The sequence below is a fragment of the Tamandua tetradactyla genome, chromosome 1, assembly GCF_023851605.1.
Source record: "Tamandua tetradactyla isolate mTamTet1 chromosome 1, mTamTet1.pri, whole genome shotgun sequence".
In the NCBI taxonomy this organism is placed as follows: Eukaryota; Metazoa; Chordata; class Mammalia; order Pilosa; family Myrmecophagidae; genus Tamandua; species Tamandua tetradactyla.
In genome coordinates, this window is record NC_135327.1 from 67,476,504 (window position 1) to 67,493,673 (window position 17,170).

The window sequence follows — 17,170 nt, forward strand, 5'->3', positions numbered from 1 at the left end:
CAGTTTACCTGTGTGGGTGGTTCAGTTTCCTCACTTGTACATTGCAGAATACTAAGAATGTAGTAGAGGTCTGAGAGCCATAGTGCTGGTCCCTTTCCCTCTATTCTTTCCAACTGTGTGCTCATCTGTCTATCTATCCTCCCCCCAGTGCACAGGAGGAACCCACAGATATGTCTGCAGCACTCAGTTGAGATTGTCATTAAGGGGTCAAAAGGAGTAAGGCAAATTGGTGCTAAAGGCTGAAGGTCTGGGGCCTTCCTGACTCTTGCTGCCTGCCCCATCTTGGGAGGAATGGAGCCTCTTAAGAGCCTTTACTTTGCTGCACTTTTTCAGCCCAGGCGCATAACACTTGCAGGGGAGGCTGGCCAATGCCTTCTGGACAGATGACCTTGGGAGAAGGGTTGGGCAAGGGACCATTTTGCACAGAGGCCCTCTCTTGTGCTTCTCAGACATATCTGATCCATAGGTTTATGTGATACTTTTTATTATGTCTCCCAGTTTCTAATGAGGCAGTAGGACCTAATGGAAAGTGAGTGGTGTCTGGGTTTGGCCAGGTCTGAACTTGCATCCTAGTTCCTCTGTCTTCCAGTGGTGCCATCCTGGGCAAGCTCCCATTTGTAATAGAAGCGGAGGACGGGCAGTAGCATGAAAGCATACTGTCACTCACATGGGGGAGTTTGGAGCTGTATGTACCCCAAAGAAACCTGTTCATAAACTTAATCCATTCCTGTGGGTGTGAACCATTGTAAGTAGGACCTTTTAGTGAGGCTCCTTCAGTTAGGATTTGGCAAGCCCATTCTGGATGGGTCTTAATCCTAACTGGAATCCTTTACAAGAGAATGAAATGCAGACAGAGAGCGAGAGAGAGCGAGAGAGCGAGCGAGCGAGAGAGAGAGAGAGCGAGAGAGAGCGAGAGAGCGAGTGAGAGAGAGAGAGAGAGAGAGAGAGAGAGAGAGAGAGAGAGAGGGAGAGAGAAAGCCACAGGAAGCAAGAAGCTGAAGTTCTTTGTAACCTGGAAGAGAAGGGAGAGGGCAGGAGAGGCTGCCCTGTGCCTTGCCATGTGTCAGAAGAGCCCAGGACCAAGGATCGCTGCAGCCAGAGCCAGAATGCTAGTCTTTGGGGAGAAAGCATCATCTTAATGATGCCTTGATTTGAACTTTTTTTCCAGCTTCAGAGTCGTGTGCCAGTAAATTCCTGTTGGTTAAGCCAGCCCATTGCATGGTATTTTCCTGAGTAACTCAGGAAACTAAAAACCACACTTGGCAGAAATGTTGTTATCTGGATTTGAGGTCTGTGGATGCATAGTCCAATTCAGGCATTTTAGCTGCTCCACCTGCAGGATGGTGGCAGAGGGCCCATGGGGACCCAGTCCCTTCTACAGACCCCTAGCACATAAGGCCAAGGAAAGAAGTGCATGCAGGCTGTCTGCAAGTCGTCAGGCACCACGCTGGGGGTTGACACACCTCGCCAAGTTCATCCTCTCCCTGCCCATCAGGGAGCATGGGGTCCGCATCCCAGAGGGGGCTGAGCCTCGGCACTGTTGAGCTGCTTGCTTGCACATGGCCCAGGGTGACCAAACTCAAATGTGTGAATGTGCCTTATGCTCATGTGCCAGCAGCCAGCCTGGGGCTGGGACATGCAGTCTGGCTGTCTCCCTGGTAATGAGGGACGGATTTTAGGCAGAGCTAGCAGTGTCTTCCCTGGGGTCCTTGTATTCAGTTGCTTCCGTATCCTCAGCTCTGACTAGGGGGTCTCAGTAGTCCCTCCTTGCATGGCCATTGGGAGGCCTAACTAGTAAATGTGTTTATAACACCAGGGAGCAGGGTCCATAGTGAGTGCTGTGAGCACAGCCCTCACTGTGGCTCTGTTACCCTGGGAGCATGGGGACAGGGGGGCAGGAAACGGTCACCCTAAGGGCAGGCTGCAGGCATATTGAGGGGCGATTGTTCCTAGTGGGCCAGAGTGTCTCCTTTCATTCTTACAATAGACTTGTTAGACCTGTATACAGGTGGTGTATTAAGGTTCTCCAGGGAAACAGATCGACCAGATATATATGTGTGTGAATATTAAGGGATTTATTATGAGATTTGGCTCAAGTGACAGTGGGGATGGGCACTGATTTCCTTAGGGCAGGCCGCGGGTTGGGAACTTCTCACTAAAGGTTTTGATGAATTCCCCAGGAGAAGCTGGCTGACTGAAGTAGAGATGAAAAATCTTCCTTCTGAGTTCCAAATTTCCTTCTGAAATCCTCCATTCTCCTTTTAAGGCCTTCAGCTGATTGGAGGAGCCTTCTCTCACTGCAAAAGGCAATCTCCTTTGTTGATTGTAGATATTTATCAGTCCATAGATGCCATCATTTGACTGATTATTTACCATGAAATACTCTCACAGAAACAATCAGGCCAGCATGGCTTGACCAAACAACTGGCCTCCATAACCTCGCCAGGTTGACACAGGAACTTAGCCATCGCAGGTGGGTATTATTATTGCCCAAATATATTGGGAAGAAGAAATAGGTTTAGAGGGGGTAATGGGATGAATTGTGCCCCACCCCAAAAGATATATCCACGTCTTCACCCCCAGAACTGGGAATGTGACCTTGTTTGGAAAAACGGTCTTTGAAGATGAACTTAAGTTAGGAATCTCAAGAACAGGGCATCCTGGGTTACCTGGGGGGCCCCAAACCCAATAGCGAGTGTCCTGAAGAGAGACAGAAGGGAAGGCACACACACAGAAGCCTTGTGAAGGTGAAGGCAGAGGTGGGGGGCTCCTGTCATCAGTCATGGGATTCAGGGGCCATGAGAAGCTGCAAGATGCAAAGAAGGATGGTTCCCTAGAAACTTTAGAGGGAGTGTGGCTCTGCTGAACCTCTGATTTTGGACATCTGGCCTCCAGAAGTGTGAAAGAATAAGTCAGGCCTCCATTTGTGGTGCTTTGCAGCCCGAGAACACTGGAACAGAGGGGGTGTGGATGTTTAGGGTTCCCTGGTCAGCAGGGCAGGCCACAGGCCATGCTAAGTGATGGGAGGAGGCTGAGGTCACAAGTTAGGTCAGGCCAGAGGAGCAGGTCGGTTTACAGGGGCAGGTAGGCAGGTAAGCCAAGTCCCTCACGAGATGCATGAAGGCAACTGGAGCCGAGGGCAGGTGCCTTGGGGAGGGGTGTGGCCATGTAGGGCAGGTCCCACCCCAGGTCCCCTTCAGGAGAGGGGGCTGCTTGCCCCTTGGAGCTGGACTGTGAGGGCCCATGCAGCGGGCTGGGACCAGCTTTGTAGGTTCTGCGTAGAGACTGCTGTCAGAGACCCTGGGGCAGGTGGGGAAGTGGAGAGAAGCAGTTAGCTTAGGGACTTGCATAAAGTGGACCCATTACAATACCTGATGTCTCAGATTTGGGGCTGAAAGGATGCACTAGCTGTGGCTCCAGAGGCGCAGAGCAAATTGCTGACAGATGCTGCTGGGACAGCCTCCTCTAATTATTCCACGTGGAGAGGGCGAATCCTGTTCTTTCACACTTCAGAATGTGTTTGGTTGGAGAAATTATAAGTGAACAAAAATATTGAAAAGGAAAGAAGGCATTTTGGGGGCAGAGTGTGATACACAAACGTTTGGTGGGTAAACTGGAGTGAGAGAGAAGTGTGTGTATATCTGTGTAGGTATATGTGTGTGAGTGTGTGTGGTTGTGTATGTGTGTGTATATATATGTGTAGAGGTACATGTGTGTATATGAGCATGTGTGTGTGTAGATGTATGCACGTGATAGTGTTTATATATGTATGTGTGTATATGTATATATGTGTGTATATGTATGTGTGTGTGAGTGAGTATGTGTGGATGTGCTTCCATGCAGATTTCTATATTTGATCAGGGGCATTTCCCCATTTTCTTGGCATTATTTGGTAGCACAGAGTGTCCTCGCTTCATGAGGACCTGAGAATGAGCTTGCATGAGGTCAGGTTTGGGGATTCTGTTCCTCTGTTTATCTCCTACATGTGGGCAAATGTGTGCATTTAAAACATTGAAGGAGACAAAGGGAACCTTGCATTTCTGATGGCTCCTCACAACGACCCTGCAGGAGACCCTGCAGGACGTACTGCCCCCCCACATCCAAGAGGAGGAGACTAAGGATCAGAGAGGATTCCTTACTTCCTCGCCTGCTTATTGACTTCAGCTCTCCCAGATCCAAGGGCAGGTGTCAGCAAACTTGTTCTTTAAAAGGCCAGATGGAGAATATTTTTGACTTTGGAGGCCAGATAGTCTGTCACAACAAGTCAATTCTGCCATTGGAGCATGAAAGTAGCTATGACTAGATAAACGAATGGGTACAATGTGTTCTAGTGAACCTTTATTTAAAAAAGCAGGTGGCAGGCTGGATTTGCCCTGCGGGCCATCATTGCTGTCCCTCGTTTAAAGTACTGTCTGATTTACTGTTTTTGTACCTCCTCCAGATTTCCTTCTAGAACTCTATTGGGTGAGGGCAAGAGTGGTCCCAGCAGGGAGAGAAGGAAGACACTAGTCTCAAAGGCCATGGACAAATAACTCCTCTCCCCCAGAGCAGCTTCTCCTCCTGTCTGAGCCTCTGCTGGGCCTTGGGCCTGGCTGGCAACCCTCCACCCCACCCAGGTGGAGATGTGAGCCAGGCTGCATGACTCATATTTGCTGAAATAGACACCTACAGATGTGTTACGCCTGGGACCATGAGGAAGGACAGCTACTTGTTCCCACGGCCTCTGGACAGGCTGGGTGTGAGCTTGCTGGTGGGTAGGCGGGGCAGCAGCTAGTGCCTTGGGCAAGCAGGCAATTGCAGGGTGGTGCTGGGATGCGGGGGTGGGGGGGAGTGGGGGGGTGGTCGAGCGGGACAGAATTGAAGGTGAAAGGGATGTGGAGCATAGTCCTATAAAACCTCTATAGAGAGAATAGAAGGGCGCAACTTTAAAATAAATTGTACTTTCACTTACTGAACAGTAAATAATCCTTGAGGACTCACCAAATGCTGGACAGTTCTTCAGACCTGACAGAGAACCACCCAGCCAAGGCCCTGCCTGCCACATGGTTCACCCCACTCTGTGGTTGTGGGTGAGATGGTCGCACGCGAGTGAATTAGATAAGTGCCTTTGGCTGCAGCATGTGCCCAGCAGATGTTGGGAGAGGCCGTGAGACCAGGCCTAACTGTGGTGGCAGTCAGCAGAGAAAGCTGCTTCCATCTGGGGGGAGTCAGAATTAATTTCTCCTTCCTTGTCATCCTTAGTGGGGTTGAACATGATGGCCCTGGGGTGGGGACATTCCTGACCCCATACCCTCTGTGGGGTCATGCCTGCCATGACCCCAGGGGATCCCTGTCAGTTTCGGGCCTCTTGGTATTTGGGGAGATGCCTCCCTCCTTTCTGTCTCCTTTGGGGACAACTCCCTCCTTACCATTCCTCTCTCTCCTTGGGGGATACCCTTTCCTAGTTTCCTTGGGCCCCTCTGAATAAGAGCCTTCAGTCATTTTATGGAGTATTCTAAAAATCAGGAAAAAAAATCAGAATAATGTAGTAAAAGTCTCCTTTTTAATTTTTTTTTTTAATCTGGTCCTTCTCAAATGGATGCTGCACTCTCAGAAGGCTCTTCCTCTGCCAGGCTGGTCACTTGTGAGCCGGTTCAATCTTCTCTGCCCTTGAGAACTGATCTTAGGAACTCACTGTCCATTCAAGCCCCAACTCCTTGAACTGTTGTTTGCATGAGTAATTGCTAAGCTCTGTCACCACCATCTTATACCAAGCGGTGGGGTTTCTGGGCCCAAAAGCTGCTTGGACCGTGAGTTCAGAGAGCTTCATGAGGAGAATTAAGAATCCCAAGCTGTGGGGAAAACTTCTGTGGCTGGCGTGTTTAATCCATAGATGTATTTGGGAAAGCACAGTCTGGGAAGGTGAAGGTGAGAAGGACATGGTCCCAATATATCAGCATCTCAGGGGCTGCAGGCAGGCCAAACCCCAGCTGAGTTAAAGGTGTGGATCCCAGGTGAGGGCTGAGGCAGCTGTTGGGCAGAGGGTGAGTTTGCTAGGGCGTCCCTTCCCCCACGACAATCTTACATTTTCTCAGCAAATCCCTTTAATGTTCTTTTCCCCTGTGGGAAGACAACGTCCAGTTTATAATGAGCTGAGTTTTTCACTGATGGCATAAATGGAGCCTTTTTGCGTTGAGTGGGCAAGCAGATTATCCGAAACTCATTTGAGGATTGATTTTGATTTCCTGGTGTTTCTCAAATACTCTGGCTATGGTTATCATAGTCCCCATGATAATGAGGTCAGATGAGATTAGGAAATCGGGGTGCTCCGTAAGGCCCTGAGCAGTGTGGCAAACCCAGTGGGCTCATAGTAAGTGCCTCAGAATGCAGTGTCAGATGGAACAGAGGGGCCCATCCGCCAGGCAGTGCCTTGTGGGAAAGGGGAGGTGGGGCCATCCTTGCAGTGCCCTGTGGGAAAGGGGAGGTGGGGCTGTCCTCACAGTGCCCTGTGGGAAAGGGGAGGTGGGGCCGTCCTCGCAGTGTCTTGTGGAAAAGGAAAGGTGAGGCCATTCTCGTAGTGCCCCGTGGGAAAGGGAGGGTGGGTCTGTCTGCGTTATAAGGTGCTGTGGGGCAGGGTTGGCGGGTTCTACCTTCTGTGGTCACTGATTTTCTATTTTGTAACTGCTGTGACTCAGCTTGGGACAGGAAGGCTGGCCCAGGCATGGTCAAGAATGAGGACTGGCTGGCCCATTATTGTGACAAACTCACAGACCAGCTGTTTTATGTGCCCCCAACACGGCCCTTTCAGTGCTTGTAATCTACGTCCATTGTGCTCCGGAAGAGAAAATTAGCCATTGTGTTCCAGAAAGGGATTGATCCAAGAAAGGAAACTAAGATGATGAAAGAATCTCGAAAGAGAGGTTCTTAGTTTTCTTTAACTGTAGTTTTAAGGGCTGGCATCCAGCTATTATTTCCTTTGAAGGTGGACAGAGACCTCTTGTGCAGGATGCTCTACAGGCTCCCCTTCCCCAAGCTCTGGGACTTCTGTGCGGCCTGCAGTCATGATACTTCTGACACCCTCTCCTCATCAGGGCCCACCTGGTCTTAGCAGTCCTTTTCACGTCCAGCTTCCTCTTCCCTCTATATTTGCCAGTACCTCATGTTTCCTTCATGCCCCAAGCCTGCATCCTGGTCAACTGCGGCTGTGGCCCCTGGGTGGCACCTGGGTGTTAGCCAGTGCTTTCTGCACCGGGAAGTGTGAGACAGGCTCTAGGAAGTTTCCTTTCTTGGGTCAGTTCCTTTCTGGAACACAATGGCTAATATATATATACATACACACATAGATACACACACACACATATATATAGTGATAATATGTATATGTATATATACATACACACATATAGAGAGAGCATGTATGCACACATGCACATGGGTGTGTGCATCTATTTTGTGCAGCAGTGAAGGTGGCCTGTCAAATTAAACAGGTATAGAAAGACGAGTACTTTTCCCTATCCTCAGTAAGTTCCAAGACCCATTTTTTTTTTTGAAGAAAATCACTTTATTCTAATTGGTTCACAGATAATAACATCACATCAGGTGGTTTAAGGAGGCTACACAAGCATTTGTCCAACCCCAAACTCTACACCATCTCAGTGCATACTTCTGTACAGTAAGAATAGCCTCTTCCTTTGTGATTCTGAAGCAAGGAAGCTATTAATGATAGAGGATAGGTTTAACTGGTGGTTTTATACTTTGTACTTTCACTATTACTTATAGCTTTATGCTAAATTAACTTAGTCATTAGAGCAGATTTTCCATTTCTTTTTTTTTTTTTTTTTTTTTTTTTTTTTTTTTTTTTTTAGAGAGAGGGAGGAAAGGAAGGAAAGACAGAGAAGGAAGGAAGGGAGGAAGAAAGGGAAACATTTTTAAACATTTTCTTGTTTTATTATATTTTGTTTGTTTGTTTGTTTTTTACATGGGCTGGGGCCGGGAATCGAACCGGGGTCCTCCGGCACGGCAGGCAAGCACTCTTGCCCGCTGAGCCACCGCGGCCCGCCCCATTTCTTTTTTTTTTAACTTCTTGATTAGGCATATCCATTTGCAAATCTGCACTGCTTCAGCACCTTGCTGTAACCCTCGCAAAGCTTAAGGCCACCCTGGTTCTGGGCACATTCCAGAAAATGTTTCATCTCATAGTGGCAAGGGCCAAACTGTTGCTGCTGCTGCTGGTATGTTGGCTGGTCTTCCTGAGGCTCCTGGTAAGTGATGTCAGGACTTGAAGGCTCAGCATTGCCTCTGCCATCGAAGCCCCCAGTGATGGCATGACCCAGTGTGTGCCCAATAGCAGAGTCTTGGCCTCTTTCCCACTATTCTTGTTATTTATGCCATTTACTGGGAATTACCAATGATGCAATTGTTGGGTCATGGTTTCGCACGAAAGGTGCTACATCCATTCATTGTAATATTATGCAGTAATTGAAAAGATGATCCTGAAAAACCTTACACCACCAGAGAGCATTTGCTTTATCACATTGGTAGAAGACAGATCTAAATTGTATCTGCTCCATGATTAACAACTATATAAAAAGCACTGGGTTTAAAGGAAAAAGAAATAGACCAAAATTGCTAAGGTGGTAGGATTACAGGTGACTTTCTCTTTTTTATTTCCTAAAGTTTGTGTAATATGGTTAAATTCATTTTATTTCTTGAAGGGTATTAGAATTTGGGGTCGGCATTAATTATTATAAGCAGAGCCTGCAGGGGAGGGGCCAAGGGGTCAGTTGCAGCCTTTTTGCTCCTGGGTCTCTTGTGGAATTTCTTGAGTGTGATAACTCCTCAGCTTCATTTTGGAGTCTTCAGAGGCCCATGATGGGAGAACAGGCTGGGTGTGAAGTGGGGGCTCATGCTTTAGGTCCCTGCTGAGCTCCCAAAGCGAGGGGTATCTGTCCCATAGGCCAGGCTGCAGCCACCAAGCTTCATTTCATTTATTCTTGGTAGAGCAGGGCCTGGTATTGGTTTGACCATAACCGGTTTATACAAAAGGCTTTGGGGATTGTGATTTGACCCTCGGGTTGTCTGTTTCCAAAGTCCTTGGGAAAACTAGATGAACACTAATGCTGAGCTTTCTAGATTTGGGCTGAGAAGTGGGCCTGTCTTTTCGTTGTGTTATTTGTCTCCATAACCTCCACCATCTGATTCAGGCCCTGCATATAAAGAGTTTGTCCTGCAATAGGGACCTAATTTCCACTCACCTAAGAAGTGTGGATTTCACAGGAGCTTTCATGCAGGTGGCATAAACCAGAAAAGTACCCCATTTAATTGTAACTAGAGCTAATGAAACAAATTAGACATAAAATCCACCGGAAGGCTTGTGATTTCCTTTGGAATGAAGGCAGAACATTTAGTTAGATATTTAAGTTTTTATTGAGTTTTACAATTTTCACTGCTTTACAGTCCTTGCTATAGTAGGAAGCATTGTTGTAATAACTTCTTACTGCATTTCCCTAAAGAAAATTCCAGCGACAGAATAAGTGGAAGTTGAAGAACCCCAGATGAAACGGCACACGCCTAGGTCCACCTGAGGGTCCTGAGTCGCTCCCAGCAGCTGCCACAAACAGGTTTTGGCACCAAATGTGCATGAGCTGGACCCCGGCTTTGCACTTAAGCAGGGCCTGACTTCGAATCCATGGCTAACTTCTCTGGGCTTCCATGCTCTTATTTGTAATAAGTGTATATTTGCAGAAGGGGGCAGGTGCCCTATATTGTCAACCCCAAATGGGAACTGTGAACTGGCTGTCACATAGCAGGAGACGGTGCTGTGTTTTTGGTGCCTACGTGCCTGAGCAGAGGTATCCGTGAAGGCCACGGTGTTCTGTTCATAAGAGTCTTCTTGGGGCCTCAGACATGGGCCCCATGCGTCTCTGAGGCTGGGACAGCATATAGGCATCACCCAGGTGGTGGCTATGCTCTTTCTATACATATGTTAATGTTATAAGCAACATGTCTTGGGTGGGGGGGTGGGGGGGGTGCTAGTGAAACAGATGTGGGACGCCCTGGTGTCTAGGGTGTGTCTGACGTTGGGAAACCCTGTATGTTCTAACTTTAAGGCACTCTGGGAGGTTACCTGTCCCAAGTCCAGCGGGCCCACCGTGAAGCATGGAGGGCATGAAGAAGCCGAAGTCATGGGGTGTGAAGAGGGACCAGGGCAGGGCAACAACCCCCAGCCTGATGTTGAAGGTGGTCATCATGACACCGTTTGGGGCAATAGGGTGTCAGGCCTTTCCCCAGACAGGGTACACCCATGTCTGTGAGGATGGGCTTGGGCTGGAGTTCATGCAAATGGTCACACCCACGTGGGTCTTTGACGGTCAGACCATTTCTGCTGCTTGTGGTGTCAGAACTGCAGGAACAGAGTTCCTTCCCCTGGGGATGTCGGTCAGGGGCCCACTGATGGACGGCAGTCCCTGTGGAGGCTGGGCAGGGACTTCCCAGCCTCGACTCAGGCATATAGACCCGGAGCATGTGACTTGGCTCATCTCAGCACCGAGGGTCCAGGCAGTGATGCCAGCCCTGGCTCTGCTCGAGGGCAGGACAGGAGTCCTCCCTGGGCAGAGGTGGCTTGCAACAGCCTGGGAAGGGTCTCCTGCAGGGAAGTGAGCCCTTGACATGGGGGACCTGGGGCTGGGCCAGGGCTTGGGGTCTGTTGTTCATGACCTGAGGCCAAGAAACCTAAGGGTGGCCACAAGCTGTTTCGGGGTGAGCCTGGGTCCCAAGGAAAGGCAGTTCTGTAAAGCTCCTGGGGCTGTACTTGCAGTGAGAGGTCACAAGGGGGATCCAGCAGCATTATCAGCATGTTCCTGCCCTGGTGGTGTTTCAGAAACTTAGTGGGGTCATTGTCCATATGCAGATCTTAAGGTTAAAGGTGAAGTTCTCTCTGAATTCAAGGTAAGTGCAACATCTGGGCTCAGATGCTCCCTTTGAAGCATCCCCCAGGGGCCGACCCCTATCACATGCACAACCCCTTGTGGGAATGGGTCAGACCAGTGGCTCAAGGTGCATTCGCTATACTTTAGGCCTCACCCACTAATGGGTTCTTACCCCTGATTTTCCCGGCCTCTGCTTGGCTCCTTATTTCCCCAAGGCCAATGCAGTGGGGTCAGGAACAGGGGCTGAGGGGCTTTGGGAGGGCACAGCCCTCACAAGAGGCAGGTGGATGTGTTGGAAGCATAGGAAGCCTGTGAGGACCTTCTGCATCCCGGGCCCAAGCCCCCGGATGGCAGCCTCCCCACCACCTGCCCACACCAGCACTTTGTGCCCTGTGCTTAACACCTGACCCACATCTGGATTGTCTATGCACAGTGTGTGGAAACACTCAGGCTTGTGTGCTTGGAAGCTTGCACCTGGACCCCCCTCATAGAGGGGTCTCGGCTCTAAGGGCCATACAGATCCTGGCTTTTTATATTTATATTTCAATACCTCTCCCCTCCATCCACCATCGCCTTCCAGGGGTTGCTTTTAACACCCTGGCCAGCCCACAGTGTCCCTGTGGCTACTGGATACCCAGTCTGACTACCATGGGTAGGACCCATTCGGGGCCGTACCCTCTTTCCAGCCCTTCTGGCCCTGCATTCCTTGGTGTGTGGTGGGGTTTGTGTGGTCAGCCTGCCCACCTACCCATCCTTGTGAATGCTTTGATGATGTCTTACGTCCCATCTGGACTATGCCAACTTCCCGGGTCTTAGTGAAGCCACCCTGCCGCGGGGGGCCTCACATGCTATGGGGGGGCTTATGGGGGGGGCTCAGTTCTAGCTCTTCCCCTCTCTGTCCACCTCTACCCTCCCTCAAGGTCCTTGACCTGCAGGTGACTGCACGGCATAGTGGGGACACTGCTGCCCATGGTACCCACCTATCCTCAGGAGGCAGAGGGCAGTTGAGTGAGTCTCTGCTGTGTACATGTTCATACTTAAAGTGATGAGATCAAGGGGTCCTCTGGGTGCGGAGCCCCCTCCATTTGTCTCCAAACACCACACTCCCTAGGGTACCCTAGCTCAGTCTCCATGGGCTCATGGGTTGGGGGGCTGTCTGGCTGTATTGCCCTCCCAACGGACAGCTCCCCCTCTGGTGCATGGCAGGGAGGCGCTGAGCCCCTCTTGCTCCCGCTGGGCCCTGGGTGCCCATCTTCCTGCTGACATGGCAGAAGGCTGAGTTCGAGCATCAGCCCTTCACAGAGCCGCATGGGGGCGGGTCTTTCTGCGGGATCAGTATACTTGGCAGTGCAGCTATGCTGTGCTGTCTTGTGGTCTCCATGGTTTGAAATTGGGTTTGGATGCAGATGTGGAATTTCGTTTGCCATGTTATAGGGTAGCTTGTATAGGACTGGGCTGTCTGCAGTGCGGCAGGCTCTGGGGGATTCCCTTAACCCTGTTGATGTCTTGGGAGTGTAGAGCTGCCCCATTTGTGGATTCCCTAGACCAGTGTCTGTTGGCTCCCTGTCCATATCTGTTTCCCCTTCAAGAAGCCATCAGTGTGGTGCAGAACCAGGATGGGGAAGAGCCCACAGTGTCCTCTCTCCGTAGCGTCTACCCATGGATGTGTCCATTTGTCTGTAAAGCACCCATATTGCCACACTCACACCTCACAGACCTTGAGGAGGTGACCCAGCAGCCACCTCATGCTGCAGGAGCCCGGGGCCTGCTGGAATGAGTAGCCAGCTCACGTGGCGCTGGAGTGAAAATGGATGGATGGATGGACAGATATGGATGAATGGATGGACAGATGACTGGAAACAGTTCAGGACCTGGTACGATTATGTGCTTCTTTCTACAAATTTGCCCCCTAGCTGGGGAAATCCTTATCCCCAACAGGGGGTAACATTAGGGTGATATGTTTCTTTCTCTGTTTTCTTCATTTTCTAGAAAAGGGCAGGGAATGAGGACCAGGTGGGTTAATTCCATGTCAGTCCATGGTGGTTGGAAACATCCCTTTCACTCATGGTGTTAGAGCTGTGGAAAGAGTGGGAGCTCAAGTCCGGGTGTCTGTCTTTCATGCCTGTGACCAGTTGGTCCAGGGATTTTACAGGTAGCATGGGACCCCATCCTCATGGGGCAGGCAGCAGACTCTGAACGTGGTAAATGAGTTAATTACATGGAAGGTTGCAGGGAGGAAACTGTGATGAAAAAAAGAAAAAAAAAAGCAAAGCAGAACTGGCCGTAGGGATGGTTGCTAAAGTGCCTGTGTGGGTTTGTGCAGTTTCTGAACATGGTTGTCAGAGTAAGCTACGTGGAGAAGTTAGCATTGAGCAAAGCTTTTGCAGACCGTGGTGTTGAACTGCATAGGGTCTGAGAAGGAAGTTACTGGCTCCCAAGGGGAGCAGCTCATTCAGGGAGGGATTGGTACAGGGGAAGAAAGGGCAAGGGAGAGAGGGTCCTGGCCCAGGCCACGAGGCCCACAGAATGACAGGGCCGGGAGATTACAGCCCAGTATAGGCACAGACAGACTGCTTGGGCTTTTGATGAGTGGGGCAGGAGGAGAGACGAGGTGAGTTGGGGACTCAGTGGGCCACCCAGGAAAGGCAGTTGTGCCTCCCCTAGTAGGAAGTCTGTTTCATATCTGCTGAAGGCAGAGGCCATAGGCCTTCCTGATGAGGGAGACAAAAAGGTTCTGGATGCCCGAAAGGTTTTCTCCGGCACCCTCTTTGGCTGAGACTGTTGGGGGAGCGTCAGGGCTCTTGCCTGTTGCTGACAGTGACCCAGACAAGTCCCTCCAGGCATCCTTGGGGTGGCCCCAGCCCCTACCCCATGGTGCTGTTGTGAGGACGCACTGAGTTAACTCATGAAGATCCCCTGGGTTCCCTTTGGGATATGCTATGTGCTCCCAAATATGGAACAGAGGTGGTAGCTGGAAGGCAGGGGGCTGAGCTGGGGGGGGTTGGTTTTGACAGTGGGTGCCAAGGGATCAGTGATGTGTTTGCTGCGACCCCCCCTGGATTCCATGGGAAGAGATTGACCAACTGCGTAGGAGTCGTGGCCCAAGAAAGCTGTAGGGGACTGAGGAGACCACACCCCAGGCCCCATTGCCGAAGACCGTCAGGGAGATGCCGGCTGGTCCTGCATGGACTGTGTGGGGAACTGCATCCTTGGGAACAGGAAAGGGAGAGGACACGGGTAGAGGGAAATGGGGGAGGAAATGACAGCACGGCATCAGGGGTACAGGGAGTCACAGGAATTAAGGAGATGACCCTTCAGGGCCACCTGGCATATCCCAGCTTTCTGGCCAGCTCTCAGGGTTACATCTCAGGACCAGCTTTCAGGTTTTGGGCAATCTCTCTAACTGGCTCTTGGGCAAGCTCTCTGGCCAGCTCTTTAACCAGCTGTTAGGTCAGCTATCAGGGCCAGCTCTTGGGCCACCTTTTGTGCTACCTCTCAGGCCAGTTCTCAGGGCCAGCAGCTCTCAGGCCCACTCTGCAGACCAGAGGCTCAACTTTTAGGGGATTGGGTTGGCACAGGCTCTGTGAGGTGGAGGGTCTGCCTGTACAACCCACACAATGGCCCCTCCTCTCTGCTCACCCCACCAGCTCCCCTGCCCCAGTATTCCCTGTCCAACCTCCCCATCCCTCCTTCTGATCTCAGGGTGCCTTGCTGGTTCCTACCCCTGCTTGCAACCAAGAACACCATGCCACTCTGGCAGCTCAGTGCCTCTGGCCCCACTGTGTCTCCTGTGCAAGCCTCTGGTGTGTGGGGGTAAATGAGGGTGTGCAGACATGGGGCAGGAGGACACACCCATGGCCATCCTCTGCCATCCTCTGGGGTGCGTGTGGCACGCGTTGGGGCTCTAGGCTGTTACCTGCGCAGATTCCCACCACTGCAGGTACCTGCTCCATGCCCTGCCTGCTGGCCTGCTCTATCTGAGTGCCAGTCCTCACAGATATTTGCAGCTCACAGTGGTTTAGTTGGTGCAGCTCAATCTTAGAGGAAAGCCAGTTGGACCTCAGTGTTCCTGTGGGGGATACCTCTAGCCCTAAGGTAAAGGGAGGGGGTAGGGGTGACAAGATGGGGCCCTTGGAGAGGCAGCCAGCCACCCACTCTACTGTTTGAGTGGTCTGGGTGAAAATGCAGCATATCCTTCTGTCAGGCCTCAAATCTCTCCCTTTGACCAAAACCCCCAGCCCATTGCTGGGGTGAGGCTCTGCCATCCCTTCTTTGCCCCTTTGCACTCACCCAGCTGGCCCCTCAGCACCTCTCATCACCTTTCCACCCTAGGTCATGCCGTTAGCTCTCTGGGCACCTTTTGGCCTTAGTCTGTGCCCTGAGGCAGTATTTCTGTTGGCTGGTTGGCGCTGCCATGCGTGGTATTCTCCCTGGCAGACTTTTGGGTGGGCCTCATTGTTCCCCATAGCCAGTCCTTCTTGGGGATGGTAGCAGTGACAGATGTTCTGTTGGGGTGCCTTCAAAGGCCGTGGGTATCTGGGCCGCTGGGAAGCGGCTCATGCATACCACTGGCTGCAACTCCTGGAGGATGGTAGAGGGCACAGTGTGTGCCTTGAAAAGGGGGCTCGGAGGTAGGCAGAGCACCCACCTCCCTCTGCAAGGTGAGGCCTTACATCTGGGGTGAGGGACAGTCAGGCTCCAAAACTGTACCCACCCCTCAGGGCCCCTCAGCAGACCTGGCTTCAGCTGCCCACTGTGTGGCCCAGGGCTCCAGGAAGGGCTTAATGGCAGGCAGCAGATGGCTGGGGGGTGGGGATGGGGGATCTGGAGGCAGCCATCCACCTCCTGAGCAGGGTTCCTGGAGCATTAACCACCGAACATGGGCGTGTTGGCCACAGGGTCATGTGGCTAGAGAGACGGGCCCTCCCAGCACCTGGGCTCTCTGTGGGCACAATGCCTGCCCCACAGGAACCAGACTGCCCTGAGTGCTGAAAACCTCCCCGAGGGCAGGGCAGGGTAGTCCAGGAGCCATGGGGCTATTATGCCTCTGCTGGAAACAGAGGTGTGTCCTTGGCAGTGGCTTACCATTTCTTGGTACTGCTCCCCTACCCTTGTGCGGGTATCTTGACTGAGTCCCATCTGTTTTTAGGTCCTGCCTCTGACAGGTGGCAGCTCGTCCCTTCAAAGAGGCCAGTCTCCCCAGCACCCACTAGACAAGGCCCTTCATAAACACTGGATCCATTGCTTTGCCTCGGGTGCAGGTCCCACCCTGCTTCCATAAGAAGGTGTCACAGCAGCTATCACAAGTCTTGGGTCCTCAGGCCTGCTGGTTCAGCCAAGGGAGAAGCTGCTGGGGGTGGGGTGGGGGAAAGAGTGTGGGAAGCAATGATGAGGGGACTGCAGATAAGATGCTCAGTCACATTTTCCACATTGTCACAAGGACATGCCATCCCCTCTGCTTTGGCTTCTGGTGCTGCATCCAGCACTGAGTTTGTAGTCTAGGGTGGAATGTTAATGAGAGGGCAGTAGGACAGGTGAGAGTTCGCAGAAGAAAAAGTGGCAGAGACCCAGAGGATCCTGCTGACTGTCAGGTAGGTGGCAGCGGAGAACCCACAGAGGGCGGTCTCAGCAAGAGCCCGCCATCCCCAGGCCTGGCAAATCTGGGTGCTCTCCACCCTGCCTGCCCTACCCGCCCTGCCACTTTTGCATTAGCAGCTCTAGGGCACAGAGGTGACCTCATCCTGCATTTCCGTTCCTTTGTGGCTATCAAAAGTCCCCATCAGAGTGCCTAGACCTGTTCTTCTCCCCTGTCCTCCTAGTCTTCTGGTCTCCACATCAGTGTCCTGCAGTGGCCACGGGCTACCAGCCCCTCCCCTGGGCATCTGTGTCTCCTCCACCACCTGTTGGCTCCCGACTTTCCTCAAATTGATGCTGCCCTGAGCTCTGTTTTTATTTATTTATTTTTAAATTTTCATTTTCTGGCATTGCTTTCACACCATGAGAAGAAGAGAATGTGTCCACAAAGGTGCAGGGCTGTGTCTTGTGTCTGCCTCCATCTAACCGTGTGTGCACACGGCTGTGTTCCAGAGGCGTTTTTGGTGAATCCTTGGAGGAACAGGGACAAGGGGAGCCTGTGAATTTCCTGCTATTTGGGGAGTCCTGGGATGGCCTGGGGAAATGCTGATTGAATCAGACATAAATTCCCTCTACTTTTGCAGCTGATGGAGGGGCAACCCTTTATAAATCACTTGATAAAACCATAA

At 51.4% G+C, this 17,170-nt stretch overlaps 1 protein-coding gene across 3 annotated transcripts in view; it reads left to right on the plus strand.

The window, feature by feature from the left end:
• Positions 1-17,170, plus strand: part of ADCY1 (adenylate cyclase 1) — a 215,517-nt gene that overhangs the window by 24,882 nt on the left and 173,465 nt on the right. The window lies entirely within an intron of this gene.